Genomic DNA, 25072 nt, shown 5'->3' with positions numbered 1-25072 from the left:
AAGATGACATGCATCAACCAAGTCAGCGAGCCTGACCACCTGATCCTGTTAGTTGCCTTTTACGACAAGCATAGTCGCCTGTTACGGCAACATGGGTTGCTGAAGACCTATTCTACCCCGGATCTTACCGGGTCCTCACCAGGAGCAGGACCACATACAGGTGACAGGGCATCGATCCACTTAAACCCAGAAACCCAGTGAAGCACTTGCAAGACTAAGAATATCAAAAGATTTAGGGATGTGCTCATATTTGATATTGGAAAACTGTCCACCACTAATACCAGCAATATAACTGCAATACAAAAGTTTGAGGAATGAAACCCAAGACTTCAGTGAATGCTCGACCTACTGTGCTACCAGTCAACACTTCACGCCCTAAACATCAACCAGCAATAAACTCAATAGCAATAGACTTGTTTAATCTGCCCCCGAGGCTAATTACACGGGTATATTTATGGCATGACAATGACAAAACAATTTGGATGTTTCCGGTTGTCGGCCATGATTGAAATAAATGTTCCTGTGGCTCTGCCACCATGTCGTATTCTCCGACCAATCATCAAGACAGACATCACACAATTATAGCTGGAACAGGATGGAACGAGGAAGGAGGGGCAGTGGGAGGGATAGGGGAGAGAGAGAAGGAGGAGAGTTTAACGGCACTTTGCAGCTTTAAAACAAAATAAAATATTTCAGCAATAATATGGTGGGCTAAAAACAGCAATCTTAAACCAAAACGTCTAGTGTGAGCAGGGCGGTCGGGTAGCCTAGTGGTTAAAGCGTTTGCTCGTCACGCAGAAGACCCGGGTTCGATTCCTGACATGGGTACAATGTGTGAAGCCCATTTCTGGTGTCCCCTGCCGTGATATTGCTGGAATATTGCTAAAAGCGGCGTAAAACCATACTCACTCACTCTAGTGTGAGCACTATAACGCTTTAACGACAAGGCTACTCCACCGTCCCCACCAAGAATGAGATATACCCACAGATTCAAACCCAGACCACCAACATCTGGTGATTCTTAAACTTCCCTGTAAGAACAGACCAACATTATCCTTGAGTTGTGAAATGCAAGTAACCATGGCAACCTTTTTGGATAAATGTCAACAAAATTATTCTCAGCTGTAAAATATTTTCAATTTGTAACTATGGCAATACATCATTGTTATCTACATGTACACACGATACCTTCAACCTTAACTGTGACGCTATCTGCAGGAGCTTAAAGTGCTACTGATGTTCAACAGGAGTTTGGCTTTTTCCACTTTATCTCAGCATGAAACATTCAAGTTCTAAACCCAGACTTGAAGAAAGAAATCCCAGTAAATTACATCCCAACCACATCCTGTGATACAGATGATCACAAGAGATTTCATTAGAAACCGTAATTTCCTAAAATGCGTTTGATTTGCTGCAGTTTCTTTGAGCTCGCTTGTCTCTGTGAGAAGCTGACAGAACCGTTTCAAGATTAATCCATCATCCTTCTTGAGAACACGCCCTTTGACAGACACTATGTAGCAAGCCACACTGTACAGAGCTCCACAGGTCCCAGGTAGATACACACAATGTCATGATGGATCACTCCGAGCTGGAGTCAGTTGGAGCCAGTAATTATCTTTAGTTTCGTCTAGTGTCGTCTCCAGTAAAATCGATTGAAATTTTCATTCTGGTTTTTGTCTCCATTAAATCAATTCCATTTCAGACTGAAGTTAATCATGAAATGAAGCAAGGTCGTGTTCTCACAGGAGAACATTTCAAAATGCTTTATTTCAGATGGATCGATCAGTCAAGACTAGCCCTCATTAGGCAGTATGAGGTTTGGGTGGAGAAGGGTTCAACAGTGCCATGCTAGTTCAGGCAACTAAGACATGCTGTTCTCCATTCAAGGAGCTTGATTTAACCTGCACCAGGTGCTTGTTGACATGAAAACCTTGCTGCTTCATATGGCTACTTGGTCAAAATTTAAACTTTGAGGGGCGGTCGGGTAGCCTAGTGGTTAAGCGTTCGCTCGTCACGCCAAAGACCCGGGTTCGATTCCCGACATGGGTACAATGTGTGAAGCCCATTTCGGGTGTCCCCCACCATGTTATTGCTGGAATATTGGTAAAAGCGGCGTAAAACCATATTCACTCACTCACTTAACCTTTGAGGCCTGTACTGGCTGAAGTCATAGGGGGAATATTGTGGAGTGCCGTGTTAAACAACATGTATCGTATTGATACATGACTTTACAAAAAGATACCCGTAACATTGCGAGAATTGCCTTGGTTTGAACATAAATTATTACACTCCCAATACTGGAATAATTTACTACCATAAACCTCATTCACTATCAGCACTGTAAGAAAAATACTCCCTATTCAATAAATGAGTATGAGTAAATTCGGTTGGCAGTTTTACAATCCTCTGTCAAAAGCCTCTGATAAGACGACAACCACACCAGGAATAGAGTCCAACAGGTGCCCTTTATTAGTTGGGCTACCATGCCCATGCATAGACATGTCAAGACAATAGACAGTGCCCTTTGACACCCAAAAATCAATCACGTAACACGTCCCCTACACCCTACTAAAGCCAATGACTTGACAACCGAAATATTCTAATCACCACTGTTATTTTTCAAACAATATACGTGATTTATCATAAATCAATGATTGATTAAATATGTTCAGTTTGTTATTTACGGCTGTCCCGACCAGGTTTGCAAAATGAATGAAATTTCTATTCTCCTCCATTCCCGTCAAGCCAGTCATCCCATATATCACCCAACCTACGACAGCTTAAATCCCTCATGTATTTCAGATACACCTAAGCTGGGGGATTGAAACCCTTTGTATTGGCCGACCTTGACCCTGTCCACAGAATCGAGCACACAAGGCACAGGTAGCAGGGATTACTAAACGTTTGCATTTGAATCTGTCTCCGACCAGCCATGGCCGTCTACACCTGCATCCCAGCTGGCAAAGAGGATTCTCCTCTTGCGAGAAGCTTCTTGTTGAGACCAGGTCAACAGAACACTTGGCATTCAAAATTTGATCTGTGTGTTCAACAATGTTCAAAGTCATGTTCTCCATGCAAATATGGTCTTTCAATTTGTAACTATCCCTCCACTTCAAAGGTTGGAGACTTGTAAATGTGGAGAGAAATATCTGTTCTAACTCATGCCAGGGGACATGGTGTGTTTCTGTGGCTTGGAGGTATTTATATTCATTGCTGTCATACACGAGGACAGAGGCAAATGGCTGTTCGTGTGACACTGACAAAACCTATCCATTAAAGTGGCTGTTAGTCATTTGCAGACACTACGACTAGAGAATGAATGTTTTTTTAAGCCAGTCTCCAAGATTCAGTTGTAGCAGTTGCCTTTAAATAATCAAGTCTGGACCATACAATCAAGTGATTGATAGCTTTAATACTTCAATGTTTGTTTGTTGTTTAACGCCGCACTCAGGAATATTCCAGCTATATGATGGTGGTCTGTAAATAATCAAATCTGGATCAGACAATCCAGTGATTTACATCAAGAACATTGATCCACGCAATTTGGATATGATGGCATGCATCAACCAAGTCATCGAGCCTGACCACCCGATCCCATTAGTCACATCGTACGACAAGCATTGTCGCTTTTCACGGAAGCATGGGTTGCTGAAGACCTATTCTAACCCACATCTTCACAGGTCCTATTAACCCCGGATCTACATGGGTCTAATACTTTTTTGACTATCATGGGGAACTGGGTGCTTGTTATTCAAACTTTCAGTCCCTCTGGGGTTAGCAAGATGAGTTGGGATGTAATGTTGTACTTTCTTTCATGATAAAGAGCATACCTCACCACGAAGTCTCAATGCAATATGTGATCACTGTACAGTGAGTGAGTGAGTATGGTTTTACGCCGCTTTTAGCAATATTCCAGCAATATCACGGCGGGAGACACCAGAAATGGGCTTCACACATTGTACCCATGTCGGGAATCGAACCCTGGTCTTCGGCGTGACGAGGAAACGCTTTAACCACTAGGCTACCCGACCGCCCCGATCACTGTACAGTTCAAGACTGGAAACATATACCATATTCGACATAATAAGCGCCCAGGGCGCTCTCAAAGATAGTTATAGGGGGCTCTTTTTAGAATATTATTTTGGTGAAAAACAACAGAGATGAAAGATCGTAAATTTCATGGTTTATGCTGACAGCCTGAAATGTTTATATACGCCAGATATATTTTTTCCAGAATTTAATTTCCCATAATTAAGAATGCAAATAACATACGTATTATACACGAATAAATAAGTCCTGTGTACATTGATCAATCAGAAGGGGTGCTAATTGGGATTGTTCACTAGCCAATATATTAGAAAATATCGCCGTGGGCGCTTATTAGAGCGGGGCGTTTATTACGTCGAATACGGTACATATGTGTTTAAAAACCTAAAGTCAAAAATATCCCAAAAAATATTCATGATCCTAACTTGTTTTGTTACGCAGATAAATATTCCGAGAACGTGGCACTATTCAGTAGGTGAGTGAGTATGGTTTAACACCGCTTTTAGCAATATTCCAGCAATATCACAACGGGGGACACCAGAAATGGGCTTCACACAGTGTACCCATGTCGGGAATCGAACCCAGGTCTTCAGCTTGACGAGCGAACGCTTTAACCACTAGGCTACCTGCCCCTATAAATGTACAAGATTGCATCAATACATGACCTGATACATAGACACCCTTTGCACAAATTTGAGGGGCTGATATTTTAAGAACCCATGATATAATTCAGCACAGCAGCATGGTAGACGACAAAAGGCAGATGCCTCATCAGCCATTATAAGCACCCTGGGGTCCAAGAAAATTGACAAAGATTGGCGCTTATTAAAACCATACACAAGCCGAATTTGCTTTCCGAAAGAATTACTTCAAACACCCATGAACAAAAACATTTTCTAGGTTATAGTTGCGAGGCAGTTATGTACCCTCCTTCTGTTGAGTTTTCTGCAAATAAAATCTGTAATATTCACAAGAAAACACGAACTGTCACTTAACTTTGGGGGCTTAGAACCAGGCAGTAATGAGGATTACTTACAGATTGGTCTATTACTGATCTTAATACTGCAAACTAACGTCATCACGCCAATGATGTGGACAAACGGAGCTATTTTATTCCAGTCGACAGTGATATTCTTAGGCTTTCATTCAAACCAATAAATATATGACTGCAAGGGGGTTGTTGCTGTAAAGATGTAGAACGCCTGCACTTAATGAGATCGGAAACATTCAGTAATTTCTATAGCAACCAGTGTAGATAAGAGATGCAGAATCAGCAGTTTTTCAATTTGCCAAAACAAAAGTAGAAAATCAATTCAAATAAAAGTAGAAAAAGACACCTCCTTGATGCGTCAATATCGAAAGGGGGCAAATAGTCCCTGGCCTATGAATGAAGTCTGGGGATGTGGAAGCAAGCTGATCTGGCTTGATGGAGCACTGATGGGCGGTGAGTCACCTCCCATGTCTGCCATGGCCACACATGCCCACACACTCCCGGCCTTGCATACCATCACAGGGCCTGCGTGCAGGGATGGAAGGAACCATTTTGTAAAGGAGCACTTTATTATATCCAATTTCTTTGGTAATTATTTTTATTTCCATGGAAGCAAAATGTAAACTTTAACAAGTTGCAAAAAAAGGGAATTATTGATTTTATTCAGACTCATATAATACTGTCCAAGTTTATTGTCTTCCAAATTATATGTGTTTGTTGTTTAACACTGCATTCACCCATATTCTTGTATATGACATCAGTGTGTAAATAATCAAATCTGGACCAGACAATCCAGTGATTGACATCATGAGCATCAATCTTTAAAAAATGGGATACGGTGACATGCATCAACCAAGCCTTAGAAAGCATGACAAGTTACACATAACACAGGAATTAGTGACGTAGTATGGTAAATAAACTTTAGAGGTAGTAAGTTTCAAAGTTAGATTTTTTGCGGACAGGTAAGGGTTAGTCAGAGACAAATATTAGGTGCATTTTCAAACTTGTATATTGTTTTTGTCAAATTCAGGGCTGTAAATGACATTTAATGTGTGTTCAAATAGCTTAAGCTGTTCTTTGTATACTCCTTAAGGGTAAATGGGTACGCCACAGTAAAGGTCACTCAGTGCAATCACAACAAACACAATTAGCACGAAATTTTAGGATTGTGTGACAGTTCTGGAGATTGGCGCCTTGCTGAGGTCAGAATTTGAAATTGAATTCCCTCGGGGATGCTACAAGTCTGACTAACCTAGCACAAAGTGCTATTCTGTCAAGATGGCTGCCTTGAACATTGATCAGCCAATCAGCTGTCAGCATAATGACGTGAGTAGCCACACCACACCATGGTCAAGAAGGCACCTTTCACGCACAGGGGCCGTGCCAACACCAATAATAAAAAAATTCATACCAAATTCCAATGAGTGCGGTGTAAATTTAAAAAAATAAAAATTGTCTATGGTTCTGAGTAGTTTTGATTCCAAAATAAAGATCGGTAGACAGCTATTTAAATTTTTTAAAGCTGTGAAAAAAGTGGAATGTCAATAAAAATGTGAATGTTTCACACTAGAAGGTAAGATTGGTAGAATATTAAGTTCCACAAACTAATATCTAACAGTGACATAGTCATATATTATTCACATTTTACAAACACATTTTGTTTTTCGTTATTGTAAGCCAAGCATCCAGTTTCTAATCATCTTAAGGTCAGCATCCAATTGTAATCCTTGATAGAAGCGGCACATAACAGGAACACAGATTGTGATACGCCCCCTCTGGTAATCCCAACTGTCCTCGCCCCAGGAATAAGAATAGACGCAAGGTGTCCCCGTTTTGTCGCACTTCGTAAATTATTTGACAGGGTAATTTGATTAGGGGTTAGTAGTCATGATAGGAGTAGAAAGAGAAAACAGCCCCGCGTGTCAAGCATCCACTATTCGGCATGGACCAAGTCTTCATAACACCATCGTAAGTACCAGGATTCCACCTCAAATAACACTCATCTTCGTATACGTTCCATGTACTTGCTAACTTCATTTCTAACATCAACACCCACTCTTCTTGCTCCTTCGTTTCGGATTAAACACATTAAGTCTCCCAGTTTAAGTCCTGTGCCCAATTTACACGTCTCGGTGCCACACACACATTTCATCAGGGAGACACAAATAGATATGAATTAGTAGGACAATATTGTCCTCTTCCAAGAAATGTGTTGGTACTTAAGTCCCTTTGTTGATTTAACCACTGTCTGAAATAATTGCCTGCCACCTTGCCCGTGGCTAGTAACTTTTCTGTTGGGCAAGATGAAATTTTCCCCTACCTGCCCGACTGTCTGGCACATAATTTTAAGCCTACTTACGTATTCAGTTTTATTTTAACTCCTTGTAGATTCTCAAGTAATTGTTAGCATCATTTCAACTGAGTTAAGATGCGATTTGTTTCTTATTTTGTAGCATTTTTTTCAGCATTTATGTCTGAATGTGGGCAGGTAACTTGGAAGATGGGCAGGCATCATTTATGTGTCACCTGCCTGATTGTCTTGTTGGGTTTTAAAATTATTTCAAACACCAAATTGAATGCTGCACTCCAGTTCCAATTCCAGTTTTATGATGGCAGCCAGTAAAGTCCTGACCAGATACCAGACAATCCAATGATTGATGTAATGAGCATCGATCCAGCATGGACCTCTTCTAACCCCGGACGCCCCATGAGGGTGATACTTAAGTCCTATGCTGTTCTAATTGATTGACTGACAATTGGCTAATTTCAGCTTCCCGGCAATGAATTCATCCAAATCAATGATTTCAATCAGGAATCTGACAGATTATTTCCCAATTATGAACTTCATTTGGGGAGAATAATATGTGAAGTCCGAAGGTCGACCAGATGGTCTAAAGGTCTGCTGGGACTGCAAATCTTTGTAGCTGTGATTGTCTAGAATAATGAGTGAGTGAGTATGGTTGTACGCCGCTTTTAGCAATATTCCAGCAATATCACGGCGGGGGACACCGGAAATGGGCTTCACACAATGTACCCATGTCGGGAATCGAACCCGGGTCTTCGGCATGAGGAGCGAACGCTTTAACCACTAGGCTACTCGACCGCCACTGTCGTAGAATATCTGGACCAGCACAATATCACTTGTAAGTCACACTTTTCCTTAATGATATACCACTAGAAAGAAGTTAAAGAACACCCAATGTTTTCAAATGAGGGAAGTTAAATCAATAATTTCTAAAAGAAATAATTAATTCTGAATTTCAACAAATTCCCACACAACATCATATACCACAAAAAAGAAGTAAAAGAACACCGACGTTTTCAAATGAGTGAAGCCAATCTGTCATGGCTGGTGGGCTTTGCAAATTGTGGGTGTTCTTTAACTTGATTTGATTAGTATACATCAATACACACCGCGAGACTATCAGGTACTTGTCCACTCGTGGGAAGCAATGCGTCCCCTGTTACAGACATATTAATGCAAGCGGAACATTCCTATTACTTTGATACAGTTGGCAATAAGTTAGCAAGGAGTCCCTAGTCAGATGTGAGCCCCATAATGCCTGATTACCCGCGCTTCTTAGTCGACTGTGATGGGAACTTGACAATTTCAGGAGCCATTTGTGATATTTAGGAGCTGATAAAATGCATGACTCATCTGAAACTATTTTAAGTAAATGACTAAAAAACCTTGGTCGACACTGAAACCATCCACAGCATCATTCCTTGCAAGAGTAACATTTGTAGTTGTTATTGAACAAATTACGGACAGTTTCCCGCTGAACTTATTTGACCAGTGGAAGGTTTACTAGCCTCGGGCTTCTGAAAGTGGTGAGGGAGACACTATGAATGTACGGGTACCAACTGGACACACAGCGACAGAAATCGGCACTAGTCCTATAGTCCTTGCAGAACTGCCTGATAGTTAACGTATCATAAGGACTAGTAGAAATTTGGCCTTTTTAAGGGTTTTGCTTTAAAATATGCTCTCAATATAAGGACTAGTGGAAATTTGGACTTTTTAAGGATTTTGCTTTAAAATATGTTATCATTATAAGGATTAGTGGAAAAATGGCCTTTTTAAGGGTTTTGCTTTAAAATATGTTATCAAAATGACAAGTTCAACATGCTTAACATGTTGGGGGAGGGCATGGGTGAAGAGGCTGTACATTTTCTGGTCATTATAACTTCCTATTGTGAATGGGCATTGTATATATTCCTATCCTACAAGCTGGCTGTAGCTTGTTGCAACATGGCGGTCGTTGATTTCCTTCAAGTCCAGGTCAAGACACCTGTTCTGTGGTTGGAGATGCAGCAATTTTTCAAGAGTTAATTAAACAGAATATGAGCGAATTCACAATAAAACGTCAGTTGAATTTCTTGGCGAGAGAGTGAGCGAGTGTTTCACAATGCCCTTGGCAATATTCCAGCCATATCACTGCGGCCTGTAAATAACCGTGCCGGCCAAACCAAGGAGTGAGAGCATGAGCAGCTATCCCCGTCATCGGAACACGAAGACAACTTGAGCTCCCGATCCAGTTTTGTTGAGGGAGAGGACACAAGGGAACAATCTACCTCGGAATACCGAGTTTGTCTTCCGTATAAATGATAGGGTAAAACAACCGTACACAGATAGTGTTTCCTGAATTAAATTTTGTTTGTTGTTTAACGCCGCACTCAGCAATATTCCAGCCATATTATAACAGGTCCAACAAAGTTTGTTTGTTTGTCGTTTAAAGCCATACTCCACCCATATGACGGTGGTCTGTAAATAATCGAGTCTGGACCAGACAATCCTGTGATTGACATCATGAGCATTGATCTACACAATTAGGATATGATGACACGCATCAACCAAGTCAGCGAGCCTGACCACCCGATCCCGTTAGTTGCCTCTTACAACAAGCATAGTTGCCTTTTACGGCAAGCATGGGTTGCTGGAGACCTATTCTACCCCGGATCTTCACGGGTCTCCTGAACTAAAAACAACCAAAATAGCTTACCAAAATGACAGGTTTATATTTCAACCTCCTGCTTCTCTGTCATTGCTTGGATCTGGAACAGAAAAAACGTTATATAAAAACCATTAACTAATCTCACGTCACGCTTCGAAATTAACGTCCACTCAAAGGCTGCTTAGCTTGTATACTTCTCAAGGAGTTGAGAACGAAAATAAGAACTATCGTGGTCTAAGAGCATTTAAACAGTTATAAATTGGAAAGTGTGCCATACAGATTCATCATCAACAACAACAACATCCTCCTCCTCATCGACATCATCATCACACAAGGAAGGACAAGTAACATTTTCTGCACAACTACTTTTTGGTAATTCTGTGGCAATTTTCTTCTAATCATGCTTATGGACTTGAACAAATAACATTATTTTCAAACCCTTCACCATGTTCACCTGCCTACATATAATCTCAGTCTCATGTCCTACAGCCAACAATTGCCAGTAAAACTTCCAAAATGCCAACTATCTGGTATATACTGTCTCATTTGGAAACTAGATTACATGTAGATGCCAGTGCTTCAAACATGTCAAATGGCTCTGAATAAATGACCCTCCTTTTCACAAATGTCATCCCTTAGCTGAACACTGCCCAACCTGGCCAAGCCTTTCACAGGCAATGGGGCCCCGAAGACCCCATCGCCCGGAACACTTTGCTGGCACTCACAGCAAAACCCAATACAGAAAATCAGAGCTCAGAACTTTTTGAGCAATTGAGTTTTCACTCTAGGGTTTCTATTTTAATTGGGTCATTACATTTTTCAATGGGTTACCAATATTTTTTCACTCATCTATTCATCACTTTTTGAAGTTTCCTTAAAATTACACATTTTAAGATTTAAAAAAAATGAAATAATGTTTTATATGCACATGTATATAACTGTTCTAAATATACAGGCTTGGCTCGGGAAGAAATTTGTTTGTAATTGTGTTTCAGAAATTAACTCTTTTGTCCGCATGCTGAAAAAGCTTTATCGGGTATTTACACGTGCTGTTTTTATACATGAGTTTTTTATTAATGCATGCGTTTGTGTACGCAAGTTAATTGAAAGTAATTTGGTTTTGAATATTTTGGGGGTATTTTACACAAATACGCTGCTTATCTGTAGCTCTGGAAAATATTGCATTTATATCATATCTCATGAACGATGGCATCTTATATTTGACAGAAATAACCACAACCGCCTTGGAAAAAGAACTTGAGGAAAAAACTTCTACCTGACTTCTTTCTGGTCAGGCAGATCAACCTCATACCATAAACGGCCCCGTGAATATGTGGGGTAGAATAGTACCAGGTGACTCACGGGATTGGGTGGTCAGGCTCGCTGACTTGGTTGATGCATGTCATCGTATCCCAATTGTCAATCACTGGATTGTCTGGTCCAGACTTGATTACTTACAGACAGCCGTCACATAAAAATCATACGATAAACGCCCCAGTGACAGTTATTTGGGGATATAGAAATCTAAGTGGAAAGAAACCGCATTACCGTCAGACTGTAATGGCATGACTGCCTCTGTCTGAAAAAGCCCTCAAGATACTACTCTCCCATTCTTCACACAACTACTATTATGACAACAAAACATAGATACCCCACTTTAACCATCCTATGTCTTGCACAAGGAGACCGGGGCCAATTGAATACACATGAGTTAGCAGGCAAGGAACACACTATGCCTACTATTGCAAGTACATTTAAAAAAGGTTCTCGGAATACATTCACCATGCTCTTATAAGCACTTATAGCTGATGTCACATTTTTCATTCAAGCCTACTACAGGCCAAATTGGTAGGATTTTAAAATTAAAATGATATCTGGTAGTCCATTCTCCCTTTCAAAAAAGGGGCGTGGCAAACCAAAAAACTTTAAATCATATTCAATGCCGGCCAACCAATGTTTGAGTTGGGTTAGCCCCAGACTCGATTATTAACAGACCGCCGTCATATAGCTGGAGTATGGCGTTAAATAACAAAAAAACAAACAAACTTTGTTGGACCTGTTATCAGTGAATACAAGCCACCTCGACAAAGCTATAACACTGGTTATCATTGGTCATTGGTCATAACTAGGTCTGGGACGGGTACCCGGGTCAGGTGGGTCCTGAGTAGGACCTGGGTACCCACAGGACTACCCGGACGAGTGGTTAGTCACGTGATACATTGTTTAATGACAAAAATTATCTAAAACTCTATGGTTACACTACAAGTCATTAAAGTTCCCATTTCTTTCTGACAATGCACCCATTCCTTCTGACTTTATTTGTTTGAATAAAACTAAAACTTCATGAAGTAAATTTTAGTGTATGCATGACCAGATCGTTTTACACATTTATCTGAATACATTTTGCCAGGGCTACAGTCAAACTCTTCCAAATCGGACAGTTTGTACCTATCTCTAAATATCTGCAGCAGGTACGCAGGTAGGGTCGGGTACTAGGGTGGTGGGTACCTGGGTAGTAAATTTGGAGTTGTCCCAGCCCTAGTTATAACTACATGAATTAGTAAATGTGTAATTCCAGTTTGAAAACGTGTACTAACACAGGCTACAGACTTGGGGCCCAACATCGGCCTCCGAGCAGGTCTACATACATCCTTGAACTAAACTAGCTGATTATCAAAGTGAGAGACACCTGTCAAATGTTAACAGAAGGCAGTAGAAAGGTCTTCTTTTTAATTCTTTAAAAAAATATAAACATGATAAATACTCATTGAACAATACATCTCACAAAAGTTCCACATTGGGGTGGTGTTGTCCAACCTTCTGGTACATACCGTATATGTCTGCCGAATTTTGAGGACCAGAAAAAATATTCTGTAGAAAGGGGTCGGCTTATCCACAGGATACACTTTCATGATAGTATTTTTCAGATCGTGATCTTAATGGCGGTCTGATAGATTACAACTTCTTGAAAATTTCAAGTTGCCGTGACTACAGCCATTATTGATATAATTGATCAATAAAGTTATTATTATACACCAATGTTGTCATTATTAAAAAAATAATGTATGTTACTAGTAGTTCTGATCATAAGTTTTCCATTGAATGTTCAAGGTTTATCGTAGAGTGAGTGAGTTGGGTTTTAAGGCCACTTTTAACAGTATTCCAGTTACATCACGACGTGTCAACTTAATGTGGGAGGAAAGCCCCAAGTGACGCAGGTTTTAGACGTTTACCACTTCGTTGAAACCCACGAGCACGGGTATGGTGCTGACAAACCTAGAAACACAATTGGGGTGAATCAGGATTTATCATAGACAAATTGGTGGGTATATATTTTCTGTGATCTTCAAACCCTGAGGTTAACTGTCAATATCATCTTGGTAAGAGCCACTTCAGGAATTTAATAGGCACAATATATTGCAGATGGAGGCTGACAGTTAAATGTTTGTTGTTTATGGCTGCACTCAGCTATATTCCAGCTATAGGACAGGTGCAATATACCTGGGTTGGGTCTGCAACTGAGCTGCGTTTCTTATTAACACCTGTATGTTTGTTGTTTAATGCCGCACTCAGCAATATTCCAGCGATATGATGGCAGTCTGTAGATAATCGAGTTTGGACCAGACAATCCAGTCATTGATATCATGAGCATCGGTCCACACAATTGGGATACGATGACATGCATCAACCAAGTCAGCAAGCCTGACCACCCCATACCATTAGTGGCCTTTCACAGCAAGCATGGGTTGCTGAAGACCTATTCTACCCCGGATCTATGAACACTTGTATTATAATATCAACGATATTTCCTATATGAAGACATACTTTTTTATGGCTCATGAACTCGCAGATAATTATCTCAGGTAGGTTGAAATAAAAATAATTTGTAGTTATATCTTTTTCACATTTTAAGTGTACTACAATGAGATTAATTGATGCACTGAAGGAATTTTGTCTGCCGGGGTTCATATTTAATGTGGTGTCTCCTTTGCCAAGTAAGTGACTCCAAGCAATGAATTGGTACAGTAGGTGGAGATCGTAATGTCATTTAATCCCCAGCGCCTCACAGGCAGTTTCAGGTGTATACTCCCCAGGGAGCTGAGAATGAAAATCAGGTGCACACTGATCCATTGACCGGGGTTAGAATGTAGGGTTTTGAGCATGCTTTAGAACGTGAAATAAATGCTGAATTTGTGAATTGTGAATATGCATTATTATAATTATAATTATTATTATTGTTGTAAATAAGTTTCGAGAACAGGACAACTACAAAGCCAAATCTACTTCTGGACAGTTTGAGGATTCATGGAAATAATGCATGACATCCTCACATCACTGAAGCAGATCCATAATCAAGAGATGGAGTGAGTGAGTATGGTTTTACGCCGCTTTTAGCAACATTCCAGCAATATCACGGTGGGCGACACCAGAAAGGGGCTTCACACATTGTACCCATGTCGGAAATCGAACCCGAGTCTTCGGCGTGACGAGCTAACGCGTTAACCACTAGGCTACCCGACTGCCCCCCATTATCAAGAGAAATCTCGCACGATCAATACCAAGCACTTTCACAGACACTATAGACGGGTCTGAATTAAACATGCTAAACATAGGCAATCAGTGCGCTGTTTATTGCCCCGTAGCCCCCCCATCATTGCCCACAGCCAGGCCAGGGCAGGCACTACACCACATTTGTTTCAATTACATGTTCACCAACTATTTCCTTCCATTTAAAAAGGGTCGTTTGGTTCAAACAATTAATGATTTGTTGGAAATTGTTCTAAGCGTCTCTTGAAAGTCATTAACATGATAAATGGCAGTGAAATTATCGAGCGAAGAAAATTAACATAGCAGCCCCTGAATAATTCTCTTTTATTTCTAATTATTACGTTCACTGAACATAGCCATTGTAAGGCCGTCGTTAGTCTGGTGAAATAATGTTGGTTTCAAAGATACTGCATAGTTTTACAACACGATGACATCAGCTGGTTAGGAAAAAATAACATCACAGAGCGATTTATCTAGACAAGCTCAAAAAGGCCGATAAATGGACTGGCTCAAAGGCTGATATTTCGGACCAAGCCTGCAGCAAATGTCAGAAAAACTTCAAAAATTAAAATCATGAATATTCCTAATTCATGTAATAACTATTACCGTATTCGACACAATCAGCGCCCCACTCTAATAAGCGCCCACAGCGATATTTGCTAATATATTGGCTAGTGAACAATCCCAATTAGCACCCCTTCTGATTGATCAATGTACACAAGACTTATTTATTCGGGTTTAATACGCACTCGTGTGTCATATGCACCCTTAATTATGGGCAATTGAATTCTGGAAAAATATATGTAATTTCTTTTGTATCATTTCAGGCTGTCAGCATAAACCACGAAATTTACGATCTTTCAACTGTTTTTTTTTTCATCAATTTTATTCTAATAAGGGCCCCCTATTTCTAATTTTGAGAGTGCCCTGGGTTCTTATTACGTCAAATACGGTAACTAATTTCATGGCTTAATAGAGGTAACCTGTGTTTCACCAGTAACAGGACCAGTAAAGGTGATGAGATTTTAATGCTTAGTTACTTTGTTGCATTGAATGCAATGTCATAGTAATACAATGTTAAATAGCTTGAATTTAAGAAAATAAGAACTTAATTTCCTAATTTTGAATAAAACAACATTTTTTAACACCAAATTTCCTGCTAGGGGTATATAAATTCCTGTTGGAGATGATAATTTCAGGTTGCTAAGGAAACATAAGCATGAAAGGTTTAAACAGGGATTATCTAGACCTGCTCAGAGGCCGATATTCGGCCCCGATGTCAGCAGCAAATGTCAGTACAAATTCCCAATTTGGAATTTTTCATTTCCCTACTCATATAATGTTGTCCTGACAACTGTCATGGTTGTACACTGTATTGTAGTGACTTGTAGTTCACTGGACAATAAATAGAAAGACACTTCATTTCAATGCTTCATTTAACCTGACAGCATTGAATGCAGTGGTATTGGATTTAAGATACTTTTGAACACAATATTTTCCCCCTCCATTTTGTCTGTGAAGGGCAGTTAGCTACCCTAGATACACGTAATAAATTCCTGTTATAATTGAGCTAGGTAACTTTGAAGCTCTTGTACCCAGTAGATGTTTATTTGACCTTTTCAATATGCCCCCTTAATGGGGCACATTAGGAGAGCTGAAATTACTTATTCATCATAATTTTGCATGTGATCATTTGCGAGAGTACTTGACAGGCTTTCCCTGGATACCAAATAGAGAGCATGGAAACCAATTCCCAACGCAGAATTCATTTAGACGATGTCAGTAATACATATGATACAGAACTGAGTATTCGCGTAAAATAAATTGCCATTACCCAATTATCATGATTATGCGGTAAATGTCCAAACCCAATAGTATCCGAACACAGCGAGCTACTTTGTAGTCATGATGTCAATCAATGGATTGTCTGGTCCAGACTCGATTATTTACAGACCGCCATCATATAGCTGGATTATTGCTGAGTGCAGCGTTAAACAACAAATAAACAAACAATCAAAAATAATACTGTGTGAGTACCCAAAGTAGCCTTTTCAGTTTGCATGCCTGTATTTGTTTATATAAGTTTTATTGCAGTAAATAATGCACATATTGTCACCTGAAACAGCATTTTAAGCCAAGTTGTTTCAAAAATTAGTTGTAATTTGTTCATGAATACCTTATAGACTTGACCTAAGGGAGCAAAAATATATTGAACAGTCAAAGAAAATTATAAACATCCATTGTGAATAACATGTAGGTATAAACAATGGCTGAGAAAATGATCCAGAGCCCTGGTAATATACAGTGAGTGAGTGAGTTGGGTTTAACGCCGCTTTTAACAGTATTCCAGTTATATCACGGCATGTCAGCTTGATGTGGGAGGAAAGCCCGAAGTGATGTAGGTCTCGGACGTTTACCACTTCGGTGAAACCCACGAGCACAGGTATGGTGCTGAAAAACCTAGAAACATAATCTGGGCGAACCGGGATTCGAACCCACAATCATAGGTTCCTGGCATGCTCAAGGGACGCAACTCTGCACAGCGAATCGTGGCGCCTTAGACGGCTGGGCAACCCGTGCCCCCTGGTAATATACAGCTGACTAACTACTCCTGAGGTCATACTGCAACACAGCTGCAGGATGAGTCTCTCAAAACACTTTTTAATCCCACTATTTTGTAAATTGGTCAATGTCCATTCAATTACATTAACGACCAACAATAAACCCCCATTACGTTCCCGCTCCCGACTACAAAAGAGCATTAGTTGTAGGAATGTAGCATCTGTACATATTGGTATTGATTTGATAAACATGGCACGAACATGTGTTGTACGGTTATTACAGAATCAGGTCCGTTCAGGCTACCCATGTACTTAGGAAATGAGACCTAATCTTAGGAACATGACGAGGACAAAGCTCGCAGTCAGCCCGTGGTCGAGGTGAACGTTTACACAAGTCCTCAAAACATGTACATGCGCCTGTCAATAGACTCCCTGCACTGTCGACAGGCACTGGTGCAGAGCTCAATCAAAACATTTTAGAGTATTACCAGAAACATGTATGACTTTCTGCGCTTGGTAGTGAACCTGAAGTGATATTTTGAAATATGGTTTTTCATTTTATCCGGAAAGATTATGTGGTAGAAAAAGATTGTGATTTGATTCGACAAAGTTGAGCTGAACATGCTAAAATGGTCAAATGAAATTTTATCATGATTACAAAATTATTTATACATCTCTTGGATGACGAACATAATTCTCACATTTCACAATTGACATGATAAATGTCATAATATTTGAAAATGAAATTTTTTTTAAAAAAGGTACCAAACAAATTTGCCTTTGGGCAAAAAATATATGAACAAACTATCTGCATTGATGTCATTAAATTTATATCGCCACCCAAATTACATCAATATTCCATTATTGCAAATATTTAAGGTGTAGAGGCAGTAACGTTTAGACAAAATTGTTTCAAAACATGTATCAACCATTTACACACATATACGATGTCCTTGGGACAGAGCTTAAATATCATATACCCCATGACACAATTTGGGAGTTGACAGGTCAGTAATTGAATAACCAGATGGTATCTCCCTTGTCAATATACCTTATATCATACCACTTCCAATATAGGTCATCCCTCGGGCCTTCACCGACACACTGACTTAACATCCGACAGCAGGGAGGTATTTTATACCAGCTAGTTTTTCTCCTAGTACTACACAAGCCAGACGTGCTACAGCCTACAAATAGAAGGCTAATCTATCACAACACCACACAGGCAGGTGACGTCCATGTTGGCAGACGCTAGGATTGAAGATGACAATTCATTCTGTCAGTGATGGGTTACAGGCAGACAGGCTCCTAACGCTGGGCAACAACATCAAACATATATCTGCAGACATTTAGACCTTTCCCTGCCAAATTCTGGTTATGACAGCATTGACAAATATTTTCAAAACTCACAAAATCCAAAAGAATAATTCATGAGTCATAAAAACTGTTGGCACCTTTGCATGGCCAGACTGAACTGATCTGATTCTCTTGTCTTTGAATGGCATTTATAAATGATAATTAAACATAAGAGAATTTATGGATGTCAACGTTCATTGGGTGAGTGAGTTTGGTTTTACGCCGCTTTTAGCATTATTCCAGCAATATCACGACGGGGGACACCGGAAATGGGCTTCAGAAATTGTACCCATGTCGTGAATCGAACCCGGGTCTTCGGCGTGACGAGCGAACGCTTTAACCACCAAGCTACCTGATCGCCCCTCATTGGTTGAATGAAGGAGTAAGTATAATATAAAATTTACTCCAAAGCGTGTTCCACACAATAAAGAAGTTCACATCCAAAAATGATCAATGATTTTCTTGTCAATATGGCAAGAGGCAGAAGGCAATATCAACAAGAATATGTAACATTATCTCTCTTAAAAATTATATCTGTATTTTTTCGGTTGAGAAAGGGTCACATGACCTTCCTGTAAACATAAATGGTCCATAATTGATTAAAATGTCAAACATAATAAAGGCTGATTTTAAGTTCATTCCCAAAAACGTCTTCAATGAAAGCCCAAAACATGATTCTTTTGACACATCTTTACCATTAAAACAGAAATTTTCATCAGGCAACTCTCGTCAGTCGAATATTTCCACTGAAAATTCGCAGTAACTAGTTGGAGTGATCTTTCTTACTAAACTAAACAGATAATTCATAAATGGGAGAATGAAGTCTTCTTGTACCGATTACTTCACGAGATTCTATTAATCTAATTTTGTACACATTTTAGACTACAATTTAAGTCTTCTTCTATCCACCTCCAATACACTGAACATACTGCAGACAATCTAACACTACCTAAACATTGTTTAAAGGCATGTGAATAAACAATTGTTTCCACAGAACCAAGCAGCAAGCTTATGTAAAACAGCCCTACCTTATCCAGTATAAACAGAGAACACACACGAATAAGCAACAACAAAAATTGTGACTGTTTTTTTCCAGCTTCTTGACCTACCTCTATTTCCATGCCTTAGTCTCAAGACAATGTCAAAGACTGACATTAAAACATGTCGAGAAAGACAACATGTGGAGTTCGTCCCTGGCTAATCCCCACACAGTCACTTTACTCACAAATCCGACTTAATCCCCTCCACAAGCCATTCCGCATGTCTCATTAACAATTACCATTCAGCTATCACTTAAACATATTTTCCTCACATTTGCCTTGTTTTTCACACCTCTCGTTTCAAAACGGGATCTCGTAACACAAAAGGCTAGCTGACCATTGTTTCATTTCAATAACAAGCACCTGTTAATTCAAGCACAAGGGCCAGGGCTTACAGAGGGTGGAGGGTGGGTGACAAACCTCCATTAGCTATTGTCCTAGAGGTACCTGTCACAGGGGAGCTGTGAAATCATGGCGGGCTCCGTACTGTTTTGTAATTGGTGGTTTGTGACACAGCTCTATCAGATCCAGGGTGTTATCAAGCCAGGAAACGACATGGAAATTCACTCCACTTTTCACGGTCAATTGATAAGTACAGTGTATTGATTATCCTGTGATCACACATGGCCTGGATTTCTCTGTATTGTACTGCAGGAAATAATCAGATACCGAATACAATTACATGGTCATAGCTGTTGACCTAATGACCAGTAAACAAATGCCATGTACTCGGCTTAATTATATATTAGTCATTTTTTCTAAACCAAAAAAACCCGCATTACAAACCACCCTCAATCTAAACAAGGCTCTAACTCTAGAAGCAATACTAAACCCACAAAATAAACTAGAAAACTTCAAGGCCTTATGCGTATTCTTAATAAAAACAGAACTAATAAAACGCATCTAAAAACACAATAACCTACCAAATCAAAATCACATAAACAAACAAACATCCACCATACCCAGCTCCCTTAGTTCTCCTCCCCAATCCCATCGGCATCTATTCCAAATCTCAAAATTCCCAAATTCTATATAAGCAACCCCTAAACCCCCTTCTTGGGTTGCACAGACCACTTTCGGAAACACATTAAATGGCCTGACCGGGCCCGTGTGCGAAATACGCATCTGTCGGAAAGCGCACGTTAAATCTCCAAAGTAAGTAAGTAAGTAAACCAAAGATTTCAAAACCATGACCATTTGGACGATTTACTGATGTAGATTACAGGTTGACATTTGTCTCATGTTTGACAAAAGACAAAGCGAACAAGACATTCAATGTCAACTCACTATTTTCACCTCACACAATGTCTGATTGGTTTATTATACTTTAAAGTGGGCAACTAAACTCAGGTCAATGGGGAAACCTGCCAGGTTTGATTTAATTTTATCAAAATTGATTTATCTGACAATTAACTTTATTGTTATTCAATCTAGTAGTATTCATCTTAATGATTACCATAAGTAAACAGACACAATGTCTCAGTCTGATGCACTAGCATCTAGACTATAACCTGTCTCCCTACAAATATACGTGAGTAGTCTGTCTTACAGACCCTGATACATATCAAATACCGCCCATGCAAGTCAACGTTTGGCAAGTCTAGATTACTGCAGAAAATGAAGAGAGTCACTGGGCTCCCTTTTATTATATTTTTATTAAGATAACTGAACAAGTATTTTTTCTGTCGATATGTTCATTTCAGAGACTACATGTTAGTCTAATACGTGGGCATAACCCTAGGTAGTCTTCAAAGGTTTTCTATTATACTATATTTTGAACATTTACAAACAGCATTGTTGGCTAATCTATTGGCCTTGTTGTCATATCAAAATACATACAGAAGAACATTAATCCATAGACTCATGAACTTAGTCAAAACCCTCAATAAGTAAATGCATTCAAAATTCACATTAGTCTGGGACATCTAAATTGTGCTGAGGTATGGTAGTCATGGTAGTCCTCAGGCCATTTAGTGAGGTGGTTGAAAAGGGTATAAGTTCCCATCCTTACTTACTTTGGAGATTTAACGTGCGCTTTCTGACTGCAGCGTATTTCGCACACGGGCCCGGCCAGGCCATTTAATGTGTTTCCGAAAGGGGCGAAAGTGGTGTGTGCAACCCTAGTGGGGGCTTTAGGGGTTGCTTATATAGAATTTGGGAATTTTGAGATTTGGAATAGATTCTGATGGGGTTGGGGAAGAGAACTAAGGGAGCTGGGTATGATGGATGTTTGTTTGTTTATGTGTTTTTGATTTGGTAGATTATTGTGTTTTTAGATGCGTTTTATTAGTTCTGTTTTGATTAAGAATACGCCAAAGGCCTTGAAGTTTTCTAGTTTATTTTGTGGGTTTAGTTTTGCTTCTAGAGTGAGAGCCTTGTTCCCATCCTTGGACATGTCTTATGTAGCCAGCAATGCCCTGGGTCAGCCTATTACATTGACTATGGTAAGTGCACATGTCTCAAAACAGTCAAGGAATGAATCAACATCAAAACAACAACAGAAGAAGCATTCAGTGCCATAGAAAGACTGGTTATGATAACAACAATACCTGACATAGGTCACCTAACAAGATGGTAATTAATTGTACTGCCTGAAGTGTTCACAACGGGTACAATGAATCAAAACACTTCTACATACTTAGAGGAAGGCCGACAAATGGTACAATAGTTTACTAGCAACTGCTTGTATTTATATAATTAAAACCTTACTTGTTACAGCTCAGCCTTTTGAAAGGGAAATCTTAGTATGGGGTCTGAACAATTCCCCACACCGGTATCCCCCCACCAATAAAAGGACAATTCCATCCACACAACAATAACTTTATTTGTTTAACAGTTAGACAAAGGCAGATTAGGGTGTTATAAAAAAACATGTTTTTTGCATTTAAGGTGATTTGTTTGTACTGTATTATAGGGATAGGGATAGATGTGAAAGAGTCCCAATGGATCACATTGAATCGGCTCAGGTGCCCTTTTGAATGTTTACTTCTTTTACGGCAAGAATGGGTTGCTGAAGATCTATTCTCATCCGAATCTGTTCAATTGTCATCACACAAGCTGCTTCACTGAAAAGCTTCCAGCCAGTGACTGAATAACCAATTAAAGGCCATATTGTCATATACTACACACGATGTACTGCCATGTATATTGATTGCTGATTAAGTGATGTGTCACCTATGTGTATATAGCTTGTATATTGAAGGCACATTTCTGGGTAAGCGCTGTATGTGTATATAGCTTGTATATTGAAGGCACATATCTGGGTAAGCGCTGTATGTGTATATAGCTTGTATATTGAAGGCACATATCTGGGTAAGCGCTGTATGTGTATATAGCTTGAATAGTTAGGGTACATCTGTGCTAATTGACTTCACATTGTCTACCATGGTTAGAAATTACTGCAGGCACTGGCTTTCAATTGCCCCAATTGTCAACAGTGGTTAGAAATTACTGCAGGCACTGGCTTTCAATTGCCCCCAAATTAACGTCAATTTGATGTAAACTCAGATTGAGATGACCTCAAGATATATCTTACCAGTGACAATAGATGTCACAAAGTGACTTGCCTGAGCGTGTAATACACATGTATAAGGAATCTGAAAGAAGCTGGGGTGCAGACCCCTACTTAGAACGCATATTCAATTTATTCTTTCAAACCCGTAATCTGGATCCGCCAGTGTAAGCTGCAATTAATGATTCATGTATTCCAGCTATTTTGAAAATAAATTGGTAAAATGTTTGTTCTATTTCTCAATATGGTTTAAACATATTTATTTTCACAAAAGTGTGAAAATGGATTGGTAAACAAGCGAAGCGCTTATGTAATACCGCTCCATTACACATAGGACATATTACAATAAATACATCAATCAAGGTTAGATGTAACAAATAAATTGTACATGCCAAGCTAGATGTGTACATATATAAATCTATTTGCAGTTTATTTTAAACAATCATTTAATCCGCCAGTTTTTAATATAAAGTGTTGAATAGAATCTAATAATAGCATTTGCTCTTCCTTACTCAAATCCGAATTTCCGCATAGCACTGTTTGTAAAGAATAACCATGTTGATAAAAATACATTTCACTTCGAAAAGCATAGTAATTTGTACACACAGAAAAGAAGTGTTGAGCATATTCGGTATGATATCCACAAGAACAAGTTTTTGTATCAAAGATATGTCTATTATACTTATCTGCGTTAAGATCGCTGCAGCCAAGCCTGAGACGACTGAATGATTTGGAATAATCTGCTTCCATAATTTAAATCCCAGTGCATACCATTATCTCCATTTACGTCAAGCAAATTCTTAAATTGTGTAACGGTCTCTGCCCCCATTAGGTTTTCTGGTAACACATTCCAAAGTTGTGTTGTAGCTGGTATAAATGAATCTGCATAAGCTTTTGTTTTACACTTCACTGTTTCAAGATTAGTTTTATCCCTTAAATCATAATTTGTGTTTTCCGAAACTGTATTAGGAATAAGCTACAAGCCTCTCAATATGAAATTATACAAGTGATATCCTTCAAATTAAAAAACTGAATCATACATGTTTATTGGCTTTGTTTATGTCTCCCCCGACTCACGAGTAACACTGCTGCACTAAACCTGTACATCACTACAGCTTTCAGTAAAATCAAAGAGCTAAGTAAGAGAAAAGTTGTAACTTTTTTGTGTGAATGTTACGGATATGTGCATCTCTTATTGTTCAACGAACGGAATGAGTTTGGGGGACAGTAAGTACCAAATCAACCAGAACACGACGGAATCGGCACACCTGACGTTTGAGCGGAAAACCAAATCTCTACATAACCAATTTCTCTGAGTAATTGCTTTTGAACAATTCAAATAAACAAGGACACGACAATGGGACGTAGAACTACGCCAAAAACTGATTTGGGATTAAGTGGACTGAACTTGCCTGCCGAGATTGAATGAGAGCCGCGCGAATCAAGGTAGCCCAAATCCTCTTACCTGCAAGCCCCCATTAAACAAACATTCTCGCCTCCCCTTGTTCGACTTGCATGTAAATAATGCACGAATTACAGGGCTAATCACTCAAATTTACCAAGAGATGACTTTCACAGCAAATAAAGAAACTGCAAGAGAACACATATTCAAACTTTGGAGTAAATAAAGAGTCAAATACTTACAATATCCTCAACATATTCCTCACCCGACAACACAAAGTGCCTCCATGTTTTCAAATATGGCTATTCTGTTTCCCGCCTTCGGAGAATCTGTGATGATTTACTTGTCAAGATCTTTTAACTTTACTCATGCTTACTTTACCCAAAATTATACCCTGTTACATTGATTGCTGAAACATGGAGAATGCCTACGAAAATGAATAATTATTCCATGGAAAATAACACAGTATGATGTGCCTTTAGTCCGTGGAAACTGATAGAAAGGGGGGACAAGAGAATAGCCACCGGAAGTTGTTCCAAACATTAATTGGAGTTGTTACATTTTGCATTTTTGTTTTGGCGAAAATAGAACAATACGATTAGTGGTAATAAATATTGATTTTATTTATAATATTGAGGTTTTTAAAAATTATAATGGAAAA

General features: G+C 39.3%; 1 protein-coding gene across 1 annotated transcript in view; it reads right to left on the bottom strand.

Moving 5' to 3' along the window:
• The window catches only part of LOC124148367 (vang-like protein 2), a 49882-nt gene extending 24957 nt beyond the window's left edge, over positions 1-24925 (bottom strand). Inside the window, exons 1-2 of the transcript XR_007221806.1 lie at positions 24654-24925; positions 10042-10093 (exon numbers count right to left, since the gene is read on the bottom strand). The gene's annotated coding sequence lies outside the window, so the exon portion shown is untranslated. The remainder of the gene's footprint in view (positions 1-10041; positions 10094-24653) is intronic.
• Between the last annotated feature and the right edge of the window lie 147 nt (positions 24926-25072).

This window comes from Haliotis rufescens, unplaced genomic scaffold (assembly GCF_023055435.1).
Source record: "Haliotis rufescens isolate VD_foot unplaced genomic scaffold, xgHalRufe1.0.p SCAF_18, whole genome shotgun sequence".
Taxonomy (NCBI): Eukaryota; Metazoa; Mollusca; class Gastropoda; order Lepetellida; family Haliotidae; genus Haliotis; species Haliotis rufescens.
This window is presented reverse-complemented; position numbering and strand designations above follow the sequence as displayed.